Source organism: Sinohyriopsis cumingii, chromosome 5 (genome assembly GCF_028554795.1).
Source record: "Sinohyriopsis cumingii isolate HCF-2022 chromosome 5, ASM2855479v2, whole genome shotgun sequence".
In the NCBI taxonomy this organism is placed as follows: Eukaryota; Metazoa; Mollusca; class Bivalvia; order Unionida; family Unionidae; genus Sinohyriopsis; species Sinohyriopsis cumingii.
The window spans coordinates 122,064,886-122,084,905 of NC_142965.1; the positions used below are offsets into that span (position 1 = coordinate 122,064,886).

General features: G+C 35.0%; 1 protein-coding gene across 3 annotated transcripts in view; it reads left to right on the forward strand.

The window, feature by feature from the left end:
- Positions 1-20,020, forward strand: part of LOC149800097 (uncharacterized) — an 88,699-nt gene that overhangs the window by 14,457 nt on the left and 54,222 nt on the right. The window lies entirely within an intron of this gene.

Below are 20,020 nucleotides of genomic sequence, written 5' to 3' on the forward strand. Positions count from 1 at the left end.
GGTGTAGAACATAGGGTTCATTTCAGTATGAGTAGGGGCCGATGGAGATATGGTCTTTCTTGATGACTCTTGTTGTACTATATTTTGCCTGAATGAACCTTCTCGATTGCACTGTAGTAATGCATTCAGCAGCCTGTGCATGTATGTATGCATGTATGTATGCATGTATGCATGGATGTATGTATGCATGTATGTATGGATATATGTATGTATGTATGTATGCATGCATGCATGCATGTATGTATGTATGTATGTATGTATGTATGTATGTATGTATGTATGTATGTATGTATGTATGTATGTATGTATGTATGTATGCATGTATGTATGCATGTATGTATGCATGTATCTATGCATGTATGTATGCATGTATGTATGGATGTATGTATGCATGTATGTATGGATATATGTATGTATGCATGTATGTATGTATGTATGTATGCATGCATGCATGTATGTATGTATGTATGCATGTAAGCATGTATGTATGCATGTATGTATGCATGTATGTATGTATGCATGTATGTATGCATGTATGTATGTATGTATGGATATATGTATGTCTGCATGTATGAATGGATATATGTATGTATGCATGTATGTATGGATATATGTATGTATGCATATATGTATGGATATATGTATGTATGGATATATGTATGTATGCATGTATGTATGGATATATGTATGTATGCATGTATGTATGGATATATGTATGTATGCATGTATGTATGGATATATGTATGTATGCATGTATGTATGGATATATGCATGTATGCATGTATGTATGGATATATGTATGTATGGATATATGTATGTATGCATGTATGTATGGATATATGTATGTATGCATGTATGTATGGATATATGTATGTATGCATGTATGTATGGATATATGTATGTATGCATGTTGTTGTTGTTGTTTTTGTGGGGTTTAACGCCATTTTTCAGCACGATAGGCTATACATGGCGGCCAGTATTAATGGTGGAGGAAGAACCCGGAAAACCCCGGAAAGAACCACCGACCCACGAGAAGCTACTGGCAAGCTTTCTCACATGCCCAAATTGGCTGAATCTTAGACTCGAACCGATGTATGCATGTATGTAGGGATATATGTATGTATGCATGTATGTATGGATATATGTATGTATGGATATATGTATGTATGCAAGTATGTATGGATATATGTATGTATGCATGTATGTATGTATGTATGTATGTATGTATGTATGTATGTATGTATGTATGCATGTATGTATGTATGTATGGATATATGTATGTATGCATGTATGTATGGATATATGTATGTATGTATGTATGTATGTATGTATGTATGTATGAATTTATTCACGGTTTTTATTTTTTGTTCTTCCTTTTCTTCAAGATAAAACGATAAACAGTCATAATGAGATCTTAGTATACTTAAATGGTCAAATAGGTAGATCTTAACATACATGACTAGTCAACTATGTGTTTTTGTGGTTTAGATTTTTAAGGTAGCTTTAACAATGTTTCAGTCATATAGCTACGATGTCTGCAGTGTGGCAGTTTATAGTGATGTCTAGCATTGGGGCATCATGTCGCAGACATGTAATATCATGTCCCACTCAGTCACATTATCGTAACTACAGGCTGACCAGTCCTAACACTAACCTCTTAACGCTAAGCGCCTAGCAAGGCAGCTGTTAGTACCATTTTTAAAAGTCTTTGTTATGACTCAGCCGGGGTTCGAACCCAAGACCTCTCGCATCCGAGGCGGACGCTCTAACCACTAGGCCACCGGAACGGTTAGTCATATAAGTTCCTCTTATTATGCTTGACTTAGTCAAATATGTACTTTTTAGTATACATAAATAATCAAATATGTACTTTTTAGTATCCATGCCTTAGTCAAACATGTGTCTCAGCATTTATAACTAGTAAACTATGTACTTCTTAGTACACATAACTTAGTCAAACATGTACCTCTTAGCATACATGACTAATCAAATATGAACTTTTTAGCACACATAAATAGTCAGATATGTAGCGTTGAGTATAGATAACATAGTCAAATATGTACGAGGAACGTTACAGGAAATATTAAGGTAATTACGCTCTCTGGCCAGCAGTGTGCACACCGTACTTTAACTTATTCTGTTTGTCCGAAAATGAGACAATATAAAACAGTATTCCAGGATCTGAGTAACTAATACTTCCTTCCGCCAAAATAACTCGTTCATGATGTTTTAGCTGTGCTATTCAGCGATGAAGTTCTTTATTCTGCCATGTCTCTTAGAGTTTAAAGTCACTTTTCTTCAGCTGATTTTCATATATGTTTTCTCTGCAATATCTTTGACGTGATCTTATATAAAGCCAACCATGACTCGTTAGTCGTACATTCGGCTAGGTCTCAGCGTTATCTCGTCATTTACCTTACACTTTAAGGATGTTTTATCGTCGGCATTTTTTCAAATTCCAGTACCCAGATTTTCTAAGATACTAGCATCTTCCAAATAAAACGAAGATTACTAGAACTAAGAATTTTGACACAGCACTTGGGTTAAAGTTCGTGTTAGCGAAATACGATACGATTCTGACCCGTACATTTAACGCATGCATTTATTAGTATACTGAGAAACTACTATCGTTGACAATTAGCTTTAGCATGAGAAAGGTAACTCATATTTAAGATATATAAGGAAACATTATCACGTTAACTTCTCTTGTGATTTACACGAGACTATCCACAGGTTACATACCAGATGAAATCTCACCTCTTAACCTTTATAACTTAATTTGAATTTGCCTGAAAGCAGTCCGGTACAATACATTAAGTCCTGATATGGACCGTTTAGTACGTGGGTAATTAAACCAAACAGAGAAAATATGTCGCGGCACATTGCTAAGTAGTCTCGTTTTACGGAAAGTAATTGAAAGTACAAGTTAAGTATTCCATTCCGTGGACCGTAACATGGAAATAAATACAGAAACATGTCTTACTACATAGGACTAAATAGGCTGTTACAGTATAAAACTCGTTATACGTTACCTATTGACACAAATACACCGTATTTACATTGTGATAGTCACACGTTTAACTATATGGTAAACGTTTTCTTCACCACAGTTGATAAGTCAGTATAGCAATATTTTTAAATTAATGACTTTGAAAGACACACACTGAGGTATGTCATTTTTTAAAATTGTGTATAGATATTGTTATAAATCCGACATGGGAAGGGTCGATATTATCATACATATTCGCTTTTATTTTTCGTGTTTGTTTAGCCACTCCCAACTGCCGCCATAATCTGAGGTATCTTGTAATTGAGTTAAGGGGCAGATGGAGCTGTCTCGTGGTCTTGGAAATCATGGTGGCAGGTGTCTTAGCGGGTTATTACACGATTGACAAAGGACGAGATTTATTAAACCCATTTCACTTAAGATGCAAATATTTTATCGAGGACACACTTTTACAGTAAAAGCAATCGTACTCAAGAATGCAAGTTGTTAATCAAGTGAATTTAGAAACAATAGGCCGTGACTTCATAACACTTCCATTACTCGGGCCAAAAACTCATAAACAGTTTTTGTCTCGGACCGAACATTTACTGAACTGCTGGACTATCGCGTAGCTCTGCAAGATCTCCACCAGAAAAGCGTGATCCACGTTTGACAATGATCTCACTAATCCACTCCTGAAGAGACAGGGGACAGTTTTTATGTGCAAATGGAATGCCGCAATCAGCGACCTAGTATAAAAAATCATACAAAATCAAATACACAAGTGAGGTCAAAAAGGTCCATATTTTTGGATACCTATATTAAAACAAAGCATAAGAATAGTATCCACCTGACCAAAGAAGTCAATGGCAGTTCATAGCAGAAGAAGTTTATATACCCCAACCCAAAATTTCTACCTGCAATTTTCATGTCCGAAAGTCATTTTTGACACCATGCGATGATCACAATGCAAACACAAGCCCTTTTCCTAGATGACAAGTCTGCAAAACAGTGTGTACTAAACAGGCTGATGCAACTGAAAATAGTTGTCATCCAAGCCATTTTTGAGATATGCTATTTGCCCCAAACCCATGTGTTTACTGCTATGGCGGGTTAGCTTTCTTCCTAGCCGACTATTGGTATTTCACTATCAACATACTGCAGAGTAACTATGGAAGGCATACATGCCTGACATCAGTTTCAAGAACAACACAAGCCCGAAACATCCAGTTTACAAATATATCCATATCTATAAATAGTAAACAATAGCTAAAAAAAAGTCACACCGTAGCCTTACGTTAAGAAATTTGCCAGGGGCCAATTTACGAAACTGGACCCTGCCATCTTAAGAATTTGGCTGAAAATGGTTTATGTCAAACGTTGTGTACATATCACATATTTAGACATTATCTAGTAAAATGCTCTAAAGGAAACCTTGTTGTGCACAAAACTAAAAATGGTATTATGCTTTTAGAAAAATGACTTCTTTGCGGCAGAAAGCACTGCATTATTTACATTGTGAATTATGACTTACTACATTTCTTAAAAGATTTCAAATTGTTTGCAACCTACAATGCTTTTGTTCTTTGTTTACCACCATAGCATCAGGACAGAATCGAAATTCCTTTAAAATGTTTCAAGAATGTCAAGAAGAGATTTGGAAGTTATACATTTTAGGAGGGAATGACATAAAGGCTAAGTTAGCTGTCAGTGACAGAAGTGAAAAGCTTCTATAAACGCTTCTAGCAAACTTTAAGAAATCACACAGCTTTAGAAGTACTTTTAGAATGATATAAAAAAGCAGTTCTTAGCCTTTCGTTATCATTCTGGAGATGCTAATAGCAGCAGTGCGTGTGTTGGGGGGCGGGGTAATCACAACAACAGTCTAGCTAATCTGGAGAGATCAAAGTTTAATCAATTAACATCAAACCATGCTGGAATATTGATATACTGATGTGTGAGACCCTGTTAAACTTACAAAGTGACATATCAAATAAATTCATTTCACTGAAATTGACCATGCATATACAATTACCCAATACAATTTAGCAGAGAAATTTCTTCTCAGAAACCAATTCACTTACAACTGACTTTAATGATATCTGGAGATTACAAAATCGTAGAAAATAATAAGATAAGGTATAGAACAAATATTTACAGTGGAAAATTCAGTTCAAGGTAAAAAGCATTTCACCTGCTTAAATTTTAATAATCACGTACCATAAAAGAACTCCTGGGAAAGTTAAATATGTCTGTCAAAGTCACTCTCTTGTGCACTTAGATCAGAATGAGTATATGGATGCGATTCAAGCTATGCTTCTTTCAGCATGACTACCCGATTAATCCGATATTTTTTTAATCATGCAAACTGTGACCTGCAAAAAGAATAGAAACAAGTGATATTGATGTATTTGTAACATTCAGTAAAAACATAAGAATTTCAGGAGAAACTGTTTGTGTAATGTCAAATGCATGAAACCGCCACTTAATCTTCAGCTTTCCCCCTTTGTTAACTGAACCATACAATTTCAAGATATATACATAACACTAAAACATTTCCTATTCTCACCCAAGTGTGAGATATGAATCTCTTATGTCAACTTCACAATGGGGTCATGAAGGTAGAAAATATGTCGGTGTGCTAAAAACTTTAATTCTTCTCACCATAATATAGCAAGTAATATGCCATATGCATCATTATTTCTAAGACCGTTCCACTGGTGACATTCAATATTCACAACAGTGTGTTTATGTATGATTTCTCTGAAGTCTATCTGCTTCTGTGGATTTAAATTACTTTTAAGAATGCACGTTGACGTTATGCCATTGTTCCTGTGTGTCTGTATTGAAATGTGAATAATATTCATACAAATACGGGTACAAACCTTGACAACTACAGAAAGAGCAAGACGATGCATTATGGTCACCGTTTTGTTCCCATATTTAGTAAGTTATGTCCAAAATATGCTACTTTGTCATGATGTAAATAGTTTTCACATTGAGGTATAAATCAGTTACCTCCCTCTCCAAAGAGCATTACATAAAACACTAAGTGATATATGGAAAATGGAAGGAAATATAATGAAGCTAATGCATACAAATTATTTAAATATACACAAAGAAACAGAAAAGTATAATAGATGTAGCTGACTGCGACAATATAAATGATCATTTTTCCTTAATGGGGCATGTGCCTGTTTTTATGTACACATGTAATGCCGAAATCTTTAAATAGTAAACAATAATATCTCAAAAAGTCACACCATAGCCATAAGTTACGAAATTTGCCAGGGGCCAATTTCCGAAACTGGACCCTACCACCTTCATATGTTGACAAATAAAAAATATGACGTCACTTTTTGAAAGATGGCTTCTGATTGGCTGGAAGTGTAAACTGAATCTCCGGCACAAACTGAAAAGTGTATCATCTCCAGACAAGACCTCCATAGTTATAAACAATGTGTAGAAACTTATATCAAACTCACAACCTCACAAATTAGAAACCTCTTTAAGAATCTAAATTGGTAAAATTTATACATATATTTCGAGGAAAAAGAATAAATGTAATTCTGAAATTTCGTTAATTCATTCTGTATGAGTAACACCATCAAATCTAAATGTGTTGAAATTCTTGTCGGAGTTCAGTCCTTTTTAAAAAGTCGTTTTAATCGCATTAGACCTTAAAACTAAAATCTTCCAATCCATCCATATCCTACGTTAACAGCTCGTTAGAATTTATGCACGATTAAAATTTTAAAATTGAAACAATAATATAAAATAAAATATAATTGATTGTGTTTTAAAGATTACAGTTTTTGTTTACATTCGATCACAAAAAGGTATTAAATTGTTATTTTGGAATAATTTTTTATTTTTTATTTTTTTAATTTATTTTTTTTTTATTTTTTTTTATTTTTTTTTTTTATTAACCCCGTAATAGGTTGACCAATGGGTCGGGGAACCATCCCAGGGTCACCTTACAATCAAACATTTCTGGTTATCAGAGAATCTAGGGATAATAAATATAATCTACAGAGAAAGTAAAAAAGAAAAACACACACACACACACGCATATACACATGCATATGGCACACAATCTAGGTGACATGGCTTTTGTGATATTACAGTATTTTGTTCCTGTTTACCCTCAAGTCAGAGACAAGTTAAATGTTCATTGTTGAGGTCCATTTTTGAAGAAATTGGTCCTCTTTTTTATTTACCTTAGCAGTGTATTTTTCAATGTTCTTATACATTGCAACTATTTGCTTAAAAGCAAAAATAGAAGGATTTTTCATATTGAATCTGCAAGTATAAATATAATATTTTGCCAAAATAAGCAGAAAATTACCCAAACTGTCCAGTTGTTCACTTCCTAAAAATGTTTCTTTTTTGGACAGATGTACAATATTTGGGCAAAAAGGTGCAAAAACTTCAATAAAACGGTACCAAAACTGTGAAGTAATACTGCAGTCATAAAAGAGATGCTCAATACTTTCAGTTTCATTCTTACAGAAAGTACATTTGTTGTCATCAAATATGTTAATTCTTTTAAGAAAATCATTAGTAGCGATTATTCTATGGATTAATTTAAAGTTAAAAGAGATCAACTTGGTATCCTTGGTGCAGCATTTTGCCCGGCTATATATATCAGACCACTCCTCACTACTTATATTTTTATTAAATACTTGCATCCAAGTTTCTTGCTTCGCAGTGTGTTGCCTTTTAGCTTCCTGTAAAAGATCTTTGTAAACAAACTTGAGTGAATCTTGTTTTCGCAAGTTCGTTATTTTATCCTCCTGCTTATCAAAATTATTATGTACTAGGTGGTTTTTTATGGCATCTTTCCATGCTTTAGGAATTCTGGATATTAAGGAGAAGTATTTCAAGAAATCATCGCTTCCAGTTTTTTGTTTTATTATCTCAAAAGGTATTAAATTACCGTGAACATCTACTAGATCGTTCAGAATTTCAAAACCAGCTTCTGTCCAGGATTTGTATTGATAGATCATTTTAGGGGGGACAAAATTTAAAATACTCATGGACAAATACTCGTTAGGACTTTGCGGTTCTTCTTTCCATTTAGATACTGCCAAAATTACATCTCTCCAAAAACTGTTTTTAATGATCTTACAAAATTCTTCTAATTTCCTTCTCCCTAAATTCCAAATATCCTTTTTATTTCTGAGTATAGTTGTATTGACTAAGTTCTGCCACGTTCCATTTTCCTATCGGTTGCTTGTAAAATCTATAAATATTTAAGCCCAAAGCCATACAGTACTTTAAGCCCAATGCCATACAGTACTTTAAGCCCAGTGCCATACAGTACTTTAAGCCCAATGTTATACAGTACTTTAAGCCCAATGCCATACAGTACTTTAAGCCCAATGTCATAAAGTACTTTAAGCTCAATGTCATACAGTAAGTTAAGCCCAATGTCATACAGTAAGTTAAGCCCAATGTCATACAGTACTTAAGCTCAATGTCATACATTAATTTAAACCCAATTTCATATTAGAAATTTATGCCCAGTTTAATACAGTGCTTTAAGCCCAATGTCATGCAGTACCTTAAGCCCAGTGTCATAAAACCCAATGTAATATAGTACTTTAAGCCCAATGTCATACTGTAATTTAAACTTGATGTCTTACAGTAGTTTACGCACACTGTCATACAGTAATGTATGCCCAATATCGTAGAGTGCTTTAAACCCAAAGTCACACAGTACTAAAGCCCAATGTCATACCGTACTTTAAGCCCAATGTCATACAGTAACTTAAGCCCATTGTCATACAGTAACTTAAGCACTGTATCATGCAGTGCTTTAAGCCCAATATCACACAGTACTTGTGCCCTATATCGTACAGTGCTTTAAGTCCAATGTCATACAGTAATATATGCCCAATATCATACAGTAGTTTAAGCCCAATGTCACACAGTAATATAAGTCCAGTGCCATTGAGTATTTTAAGCCCAGTGTCATATAGTAATTTAAACCCAATGTTTTACAGTAGTTTATGCCCAATATGACAGTATTGTAAGCCCAATGTCACACAGTAATAAAATACAGTGTCATTCAGTACTTTAAGCCCAATGTTACACAGTAATTTAAGCCCAGTGTCATAAAGTAATTTAAGCCAAATATCATGCAGTTCTTTAAGTCAATGTCACACAGTACTTTAAGCCCAATGACATCACGTAATTTAAGCCCAATGTTATACAGTAATTAATGCCCAGTGTCATACAGTAATTAAAGCCCAATGTCATACAGTAATTAATGCCCAGTGGCATACATTACTTTAAACCCAATGTCATACAGTAATTAAAGCCCAATGTCATACAGTAATTTTTGCCCAGTGTTATACAGCAATTAAAGTCCAGTGTCATACAGTAATTAAAGCCCAATGTCATACAGTAATTAAAGCCCAGTGTCATACAGTAATTAAAGCCCAGTTTTATACAGTAATTAAAACCCAGTGTCATATAGTAATTAAAGCCCAGTGTCATACAGTAATTAAAGCCCAATGTCATACAGTAATTTTTGCCCAGTGTTATACAGTAATTAAAGCCCAGTGTCATACAGTAATTAAATCCCAATGTCATACAGTAATTAAAGCCCAGTGTCATACAGTAATTAAAGCCCAGTGTTATACAGTAATTAAAGCCCATCATCATACAGTAATTAAAGCCCAACATCATACAATAATTAAAGCCCAGTGTCATACAGTAATTTTTGCCCAATGTCATATAGTAATTTTTGCCCAGTGTTATACAGTACTTTAAACCCAATGCCTTACAGTATTTTAAGCCCAAAATCATACAGTACTTTACGCGCAGACTAAAAAAGTCAAACAATCCTGCATTGCATAGAGAGTGTATCACAAAGAAAAATGACACACAACTTTTGATCTTGGATAATTCTGTGGAAATAGAACAATCCAAACCATCATGATACAATGATTTTAAAGGTTCTTGAGAGATTTCGAGACATAAATTCCTTCAACGATGAAAAACATTTGATTTTTTTACTGGGACTTATGACATTGTTTCAGAACTGGTGGCATTGGTTCATGACACTTAACAATGGTTCTGGATTTGTGACATTGGTTCAGGTCGTTATAAAACAATGCTTTCATAAGTTTGTTATTATTTACTGACCAATCAGAAATCTCCGATAAATGGTTGTTTTCTTTTCCGCTGATATTACAGAAAGAGATCCCCATTTTTATGACCACCTAACAAAAGCGATAATTGTGAGAAAATACTGTTACTCATATTGCTGAATTTGTGACTTTGGATAATGCTTTTTAAAACAATCCTTTGTTGATAATACCTTTATCATATATTGCAATTATATATTGCGAAGTCACAAATAACGCCAGGATATAATGCAAGGCCCCATGAGGTAGTGAGCAAGGATTCAGAATATCCTTCAAAAATAACTTTGAAAGTTTTTTCATTTTACGATTTCATAAAATATAATCAATATTGTCATGATGCAATAAATAAACTCTTACACTGGTTTTTATTTCAAATAAAAAATTTGAAATTCGTAGAATAACTTCAATCTTTAACGCGTCATACCCGCAACGATAGAAATTATTGGTCTCATTTCATTAATTTTGTTTAAAATGAACCTTTCTGTAAGATGTTCTTTTAATCTTTGAATATATAAGTGTGTGTAATGTGACCGAATTCACGACTTGGGTACATAATATCATGGCTATAAGTGGTTGTTATGATCGGTTCAACAAATCACTTAAGGCTCTGCCTACTAGGCACACTTTCTGTACTAATTTCTACATCCATTTATTAAAACATGTTATAAACGTCCTGTTTTCCGTGTATTTACTTCAAAAGCCCGGCATGTACATATAATTACATGTTTTATCTCTTACAGGTTTAAACATTACATCGTTGGAAGTCTCGCATTAATGTAACACAATTTATGGGTGCTAAATGTAACCCTTAAACCATGTTGTGTTCGTCACCAATCTTTTTATCATAATACTTTTTTTCTGCTGGTAAATTTCGTTTCCAGATAAAAGTGTATTATAACCAATATTTTAATATTCATTAATGACTATCCCTAAAAATGCTAATTTCTTGTATTATTAAAGAAACCGCATTGAAAGAATTTTGTTATGGTCTTTCCTGTTTGACATTCTCACGAAAAATAAGGATCAGCGATAAGATTGCATCTAAATAAATTCAAATTAAGCTGCTCGATAGCAATTATGCTCATCTGTTACACAATGCTAAATAGAAAGACGTAGACTGGCAGAAATAATGCGCTTGAAGTTTAGGGTAGAATAGTGGTCCAACTACAGCTCATGAGTCATTTTGTTGTAACCAGCGTTCATACAAAAAGTCCGTTCTGTAACATTAGTATAATTAAAATAATATATATCATGATGGCCACAGACTTTACATTTTTTGGTATATGTGGCTCACGTGCTGAAGATGATGGACCACGCAGGTGTAGACGAACAGTTTCTCGCGAATCGTGGTAGATCGTTCTATTAGACGATAGGTGTTAGTATATACGATTTTTAATGGGGGGAGGGGGCGGTCTACATCGAAATTGAACGATACTGTTCGAATTTATCACATTATACAGCAACGTGTCTCGAGAACAATGTGGGAGTAAATCAGCTGTATAATACGAAAGCTGATTGTATATAATTTCATTTTTTTTAAAAAAACAGAGAAATGTAATTTTCGCCTTCCTGTGAGAGTAATCAATCCATTTTAAAAGAACAGAAAATGCAGAAAATAGTAATAATACAAAGAGATTTACAAATATATGATCACATTTTGTTCCATTATGTCTACATTTCAAAATTTACTAGCAGTACTACTCCAAACACGATGTGTCCGATATTATATATATATATAATGAAAGCTGTACTTCTGTACTATTTTATGTTTACAATTCTGTTGGAAATTGTTAATTTGCTCTTATTATTAGTTTCTTTTTCATTCATATTTGCAAAAATAATTAAAGCGGACTGAAAGATGGAAGATAGTTTAAATGAAGAAAGTAGAACACTTCAACAAAAGCAATGACTATAGTGTCCCAAACAGTGAAAATGCGGTCATTCATTCAGGTGTAAGGATACTAAAACGAGTTGGTAACAGTTTACGCGAAATGACGAATCAGCAACAGGTAATTCAAAACATTTAAATTTGTTTACAGTTAATATAAGTCATTGTTATTCTTTACTTCGCATTGTTGGCCATAATACTGTTTTATCCAGTCTGTTTCTCTCTTTGTTGCTTAGTTTGTCAACCAGTCTTACCATCATAGGTCCAGAGTAACCGTCGAATGGCATGAGACAAGAGAAGAAGTAACAAAACACCTTTACACCCCTTTTTACCCGATTGTCACCCTTGGCTTACGATTATAGGAGAGAGAGAGAGAGAGAGAGAGAGAGAGAGACAGAGACAGAGAGAGAGAGAGAGAGAGAGAGAGAGAGAGGGGGGGAGAGAGAGAGAGATCAGTTGATGTAAGACTGACATGCTGGCTTAGCAACCTTCATAGAGAGTGAGAAACCTTCAGATAATATTTCAGAATGACATGTTTAACCGTATTATTGTTGGTTTAAAAAGGGCACAATAAATATTACATTATGCATATGCTATGAAATTTACCTTTCGGGTTACTCGTCTCCATAGGCTTTTGAAACTTTGCGTCATTGGTAAGGATTACTACTGTGGAAAAATTGCATGGAATGTGTACACACACACACACACACACACACACACACACACACACACAGAGAGAGAGAGAGAGGCTCGAGTTCCTCTAGGTAACTGAGTGAGAATTCAGTTTTCATCCAGTTCATATTCTTACTTTCTCACTCCGCAAATCGCTACGTATTTTTGTACCTTTCGGCTTGAGAGAAAGAGACAGACAGACAGACAGACAGAGACAGAGACACAGAGAGAGATAGAGAAAGCAGAGGCAGTTTAGATGAAATTGTGTAACATGTTTCAAATAGGTAATAATCCACGCGAATTTTTCAGGTGGTAGCAAAGTTAAATCAAATTGGAAAAATATTTATATACTGCACAAATGATTTTTTTTTAATCTTGGAAAATGGACAAACGCTCTGCACCCCACCCCCACCCCGTCATATCTCTAGTATTATAACTAATACAACAAAAAGGTGGACTTTTACATTTTTAGTGATTCGTGATCCCCCAGTCAGCAATGCGGACGGCCTAAATTCATGAACAACTCCAGGTGAAATATATAAAACTTAATAAATATTAAAATAAATAAAATCATTCAAGTAATTTCTGGATATAACTCTTTAAATTACACTTCACTCATAAATTAATATATTAATGAAAGAAAGATACAAATAATCTCATGGAATGAAAATAAAATTAAAAAAATCTATAGGAATGAAAATGACTCAGTTATACTCAACAACAGTCAATTGAAACAAACATATGACTCGGTTATTTGTACAGCCGTATGATTCATAAATATTTGTAAAAACTTGCACATGTGTCAACTGACAAACCACTCAGTTCTCTGGAATTCCTGGGTTGGCCCACACTTGTATCGGCTGCACACACTCTTCATGGATCCACCATGCGTACAAGTTTACAAATTAGCGGTTTCGTCTTCGTATAGCTTTGACGGTTACATCATCTTCTATTTCCATATAGACACAGAGACGGCCAGACAGACAGCCTGATATACCCGCACATACATACGTACAGACAGCACACTGTTCTCCTGAATTGGGTTGGCCCACTTGTATTGGTCACACCCAACCTTCATGGATCTACCATGCGCACATACATACGTATAGACATACGTACAGACAGCTACAATAAAACCAAGATGGGTACGGAATTAAAATATATGGATACATGCTACTAAATTAAACCCCTAATAGCAACTTGTAACAATTCAAAAGTTCACAACGTTTTAAATCCGCATAGTAGTAAATGCATCATTTCACGATACGACATTAAAATCTGAACATACTTCATATATCAAATAAAATACAAATGTAGCACTTACCTCTATGGTGGAGAATAAAACTGGAGAACGTTCACTCCTTGACAAAATCCAAAAGACCAGTGTGTCAGTTAGAAAAGAAACGTGCCTTAAATCGCCAGGAGAGTGAGTATAAGTAAGGGTTAAATACCTGTGCATACCGTGCTTTTAGTGACTCTCTCCGCAAACAATCTACGACGAGATACATGCTAATTCAGTTGCTTACCTAGAAAATAATTATCAGCCCTAAGTAACATTGTACGCATGTTCGACGATAATATTCAAATCGTTCTAAAGCGAAACCAAGTTATTTATTGCCTTATTCTGCGACATAGATTAACTTGTGGAAATACATTGATGCAGCTATTTTTTCGGACGCATGTAATATTTTGTTTAACCATAGGCGTATCCATACATTGAAAAAAGTATACATTTTGTGTCACGAATGCTGACTCGAAACGCAGTATTTGATCTGTTATTATGTGTCTCCAGTCTTCGTGAGCATTTTATTTTCATCTTTTCTTTCGGTGAAATTTGAAAAGACTTAAGCTACCTTATATACTCGCTTATAGGTCTGGTCTGACTGCAAACCCCCACTCAAAAAAAAAGGCCGGATATGCCGTCACATAATGCGCTGGCAGGTCAGGGTTTATATTATTTGTTCTACCGATTACTCGTAACAAACTGCATAGACCCAGAACTACACGCTCATTATGCAACGGAAGATCCGAGTCTATGCAATTTGCAGTTAGATTAGACTTCTAGAGAGCATAAAATGTACTTGTAGCATATATTCATATTTTGTTCATCGGTTGTCACAAACACAAAAACAAAGGAAATAATGCACTTCGCGATATGACTGTTAAATTACATAGCTATATGGCAAATGCTGTCTTAAGTTCGTGTGCGCTTGCGCAAACTTATATTTATAGCCTCGTCCACTGTTTACGTCAGTTACTTTGTTTTTGCATAACGCTGTGTCACGTTTTGCTGTATTACTCTTTGTTCTTTTTAGAAGAGCAACACGAAAAGAACAACAAATATAACTTATTTATCTATTTACAGACTCCCCAGCTCCCCCACCCCCTCCCAATAAACAACTCCTATACTTCTAGAACTTAAAAAGCAAGACGAAACCAAAACAGCAAGGCTTCTTTTCACTGAGAAATAATGACAGTAGAACATTTTAGGCATAACCAGAATACGTCGTCTACCTCATAATTTTGTGGAGGCATTTTTCTCATTCATGAATTAAGAATCTCGTGTACTTCGAAGCCTTTATTTATAGTATCTAACAAAACTAAGGTCAAATTGCTGTATAATAAATATATTTTATAACGTCTAGGCTTTTTGCTCTTTGTATGTCACAGTCATTTGAATATCAAGACTAACAAGTCGTGATCCCATTTTATATAGAGTAACTGTGGTTTAAATTTTACTAGCGACCTAATACGTGTAATTTATCAATGCACAAATTAAACGTAACATTTGATGATGGCTTGTAACTGTAAATTAATTTTCACACACAATTTTCTTCATTAAATTTGGATCTATTTATATACGCGAATGCTATCTTTTGTCTTAGAAACGTTGCCGCTTATCCCAATCATGCGCCCATTTGTAATGCTTACAAGCGTTGTGCATACGTTGTATGTGCTCGATTCTCAATGAATTATAGGAATAATCGAGCGCATCGTCACGTGGTTACATAACGAATCATATGGCTGCAAAAAAACAGCGATCAGAAAAGTATGGACTGATGAACTGACAAAGACAATTACTATCTTTGTCAAAATTGATGGGTGATTTACTTGATCTGTCACAACTGATTCGAGTATTGCTGATTGATGTGTTACTTGAAATGTCATTACTGATTGGTGTATTACTTGATCTATCAAAATTGATTGATGTGTTACTTGATCTGTCACAACTGATTGGTGTATTACTTGATCTGTCAAAATTGATTGGTGTATTGCATCAAATGAATGATGCTTTCGTTTTGATAATACTGTTGATATAAAATTCTCACCGAATGAAATGCTGCAGCATTTTTTTCCATCGTTTCAATCAGCTCATCTTATTTTTCTACCAAAATGATAGGATCGTGACGACATTTGCAAGCTTGCATTAGCATCACTCTGGTGGTCTAAGTGGTTAAAGCGTCAGCCTCTGATGCGGCATGTCGCGGGTTCGAGTCATATTAAAGACTTATGAAAATGGTCCTCGCAGCTACCTCGCTTGGCACTCAGCATTAAAATGTTAGTGCTAGGACTGGTCGGCCTGGTGTCAGGATAATTTAACTGGATGGGACACTCTGCCACGTGTCTGTGGCATGATTCCTTAGTGATATACATCACTATCAACTGCCACACTGCAGACATCATAACGATTTGACTAAAATTGTTAATGCTACGTTAAAATCCAAATCACACACACACACACACACACACACACACACACACACACACGCACGCATGCATTATTACCACAAGAAAGTATACGTAATCACATTAAACTTCGAGGTTCATCAATATTTGGGAATTGGATCAATATGATTTGGAACGGACTACAAACTGGAGCTTCAGTTATAGTACAACTGTACGGCTGATATAAAATAATACACCACAGAATTATATATGAACGAAACAAACCATTCAGACAATTTCGTTACATAGATAACTTTACAAAACTATATTGATCTGTGTATTTCAAAGACAACCCATTACAGACTGATAAGCCAGACATTATAATTTTGGACCAGATAAGAATTGCCTTTTACTCTAGTGTGCACCTCATCCGAAAATCCTCGGACAACTTGAATCATTAGTATGAGTCGTTCGAGGAAGTCCGATTGATGTGCATTTATGTGATTCAGATTGGCCATAATCCTGTTAACTCGACGCTTTGAGCACTTGCAAATTATGGCTGTTTATTGATCTCATTGCTCCTGATATTCAACTGACATAAAGTCAGTACAGACATTATTGATCAGTTTAACGAAGACGAGAAATGGATATGTGTGCATGACAGAAAATGTCTTCGTTTGTTGCAGTGATGCGTTCAAAAATTAAGAAAATATCCCAGAGAGCTAATGAGCTAATAACAGTAAAGAAAATATACACTTTTGTTATATAGCTAGTAGTACAATAATTAGCAGAAGCCAGCTTCCGGGAAATCCACCGATACATTTATACATTTATATAGTAGTAACCATGATGAATTATGGTAAATAAGACCTTTCACAAATGAAACTGACGGATGCAATATATTTCAGTTTGCGATATATTTTTCTTTTCAATAGTAATGTATTTGGAAGAGGAACTTTGCGTCAACTGTTTCCAGTGCAAAGAAGATAATTTAAGATAGGATAACGTTTGCGAACTTTATCGATAGCTCGTTTATTTATATTGTATTTATTAAATTCATCATTCATTATCTGCATGTGTGTGAATTTGGATTTTTAACATGGCTTTTAAAAAAAAAATTCAATCATATTGCTACGATGTCTCATTGTGGCAGTTTATAGTGATGTCTAGCACTGGGCATAATGCCCCACACATACAGCATCATGCCCCATCCAATCAGATTATCCTGACACCAGGCCAACAAGTCATAACACTAACCATGTAATGCTGAGCGCAAAGCGAGGCAGCTGCTAGTACCATTGTTTTGTAAGTGTTTGGTATGACTCTGCCGGCGCTCGAACCCGAGACCTTCCGCATCCGAGGCGGACGCTCTAACCACTTAAGCCACGGTAACAAGTTGTGAGGTGAAATAATCTATCATCATCCAGAAGAAGAATAACGTCAATTATTTTGTTTATGATTATTTATTAAAGCTAAATGTATGCTAAACATACAATTTTAAATTGTATGGGTAAGTGAGATGGTGCTTGACAAATTTTACTCAAAGCCATTCGTAAACTTGAATATATAAAAGATAATTATAAAGTCACTAACGTCAGACACCAACATAGACAATATATTTGCGAGTTCATGTATACCATGTTTGGATCAAACAAGACAGAATGGATGCATTTTGTCTTTTCTTTGAGATATCCGAAAAGACCAAAAGTTAAGGCCTCAACCACCATAATTGCAATAGTTAAAGAAGTTCACACATTTTTCGTTGAATGTAATAAGGCATGACAATACCACAAATATTTAGTGAAGTAATCTCAGCTTTCTGTCTCTGTCTGTCTCTGTCTGTCTGTCTCTCTCTCTCTCTCATGGCAACATCGACTTCTTTGAGATAGTTGCAATACGTGTGTCGTTGCATGTAATATTTATTTTAAACAAAATCTTCGTCAAAGGCAATCTGTCAGCACAAGTGGCTATATAATTATCGGAAACAAATAAGCTTCGAAAGGTTGTTGACTACAAAGTAATGATATAAATTTTTGCTGATTGAGATCGAAGTCGCCAGTGTGATAAACAGCATAGTTTATACAGCGAAGTCAGAAATGTGCAATACAAACAAAGACATTCTACAAGTGGTAAAGGGTATCATGTACCATACCTGTCGGTCAGAGTGACAGGATAAATTAAACTTTCTCGCTATTTCAACAAACAATTGGTCGATCGAAAGTTCGCGTATCTTTTTTCTTTTTGTAATTTATATGATCAATAATCCCGCTCCAACACCACCGACATATATGAATTTATATATAGCAGGACCTGATTATCCATGAGGCAAAGTGGGTGACGTGCCCAGGGCCAACGATGCTCAAGGGGCCCCGTATATTATGGTCTGATTTCACAGACAGTGCTGTTAATAGTACTGTAACTAAATTTATGGACAAGGCAGGATGGGCCACTATGTTGGCTGTGCCCAGGACCCCCAAAAGGCCTTAATCCGGCCCTGATATCTTGGTAATAGTAATCTATTAATGTGTGTAATACGAATTGTCAGTATGATATGTTGTTTATATATGTCTATGTACCGACGTATGAAGGATCCCATCAATACATGTCAATCAAATGCACATGTATGCATGCATGTATGTATGTATGTATGTATGTATGTCAGGCAAACTCACATTCTACCGGGGGCCCCGAGTGGCCGAGTGGTCGAAAGCGCTCTCCGTTACGGATCACTGCCATCTCATCTCTGTCTGCGACGGTTGGAGTCTCGGATTCAGCCAATGTGGGTATGCGAGAAAGCTTGCCAGTAGCTTCTCGTAGATAGGTGGTTCTTTCCGGGGTTTTCCCGGGTTCTTCCTCCACCATTTATACTGGCCGCCATGTAAAGCATATCGTGTGCTGAAAAATGGCGTTAAACCCCACAACAACACTATCTACCAAACTCAGAGTTATAAGATGAACGGGATGTTATTGGTTTGACTTATGCACAAGGACCCACATAATCAGTATAATATATAATTCATATACAATACACTGTTACATAAATTAATTAATAAATTAATAATGGCGACGAAAACCCGTGTTTACATAAATCCGGAAAGAGAGATTAGATGTAATTTTAGTGTTATTTTATTTTATATCAGTTAAAAACAATATTTGAGTAGTAATAAATAGCGACACATATTTACTGTGATATTTTTAATAAAGTTATCAAAGAGAATTGTTATCTGGAAGTTCTATTCCTACATCGCGTCTTTGATGATGAGCAAGTGCTTAAATTGCGTCTTGATTCCAATGTTAAATCATACACGGATAACAAAGAAAAAGGATGCGTGCAACACTCAAGTCTAGTATCTCGTCGCTATATTACCCAACGCCCAAAAAGAAATCATTTTATTTAATTACCCACAAAGACTAACTATACAGCAACAAACAGCCTTTAGTATCACCAGCCAAAAAGGATAATAGGAATTACACAAGCCATCTTCATCCTTTAACACTGCCGAGATCAAATACATTCGCAGAGGTCTTATATTTATTAATGATTAACAACACAAACAGACATTTCCTTCTTATATCCTTGGTTTAAAGAAAGATTCAAACATTACATGATATCCCCATCACGGTCTTGTTCTGCTCGTCAAATAAAAGCGA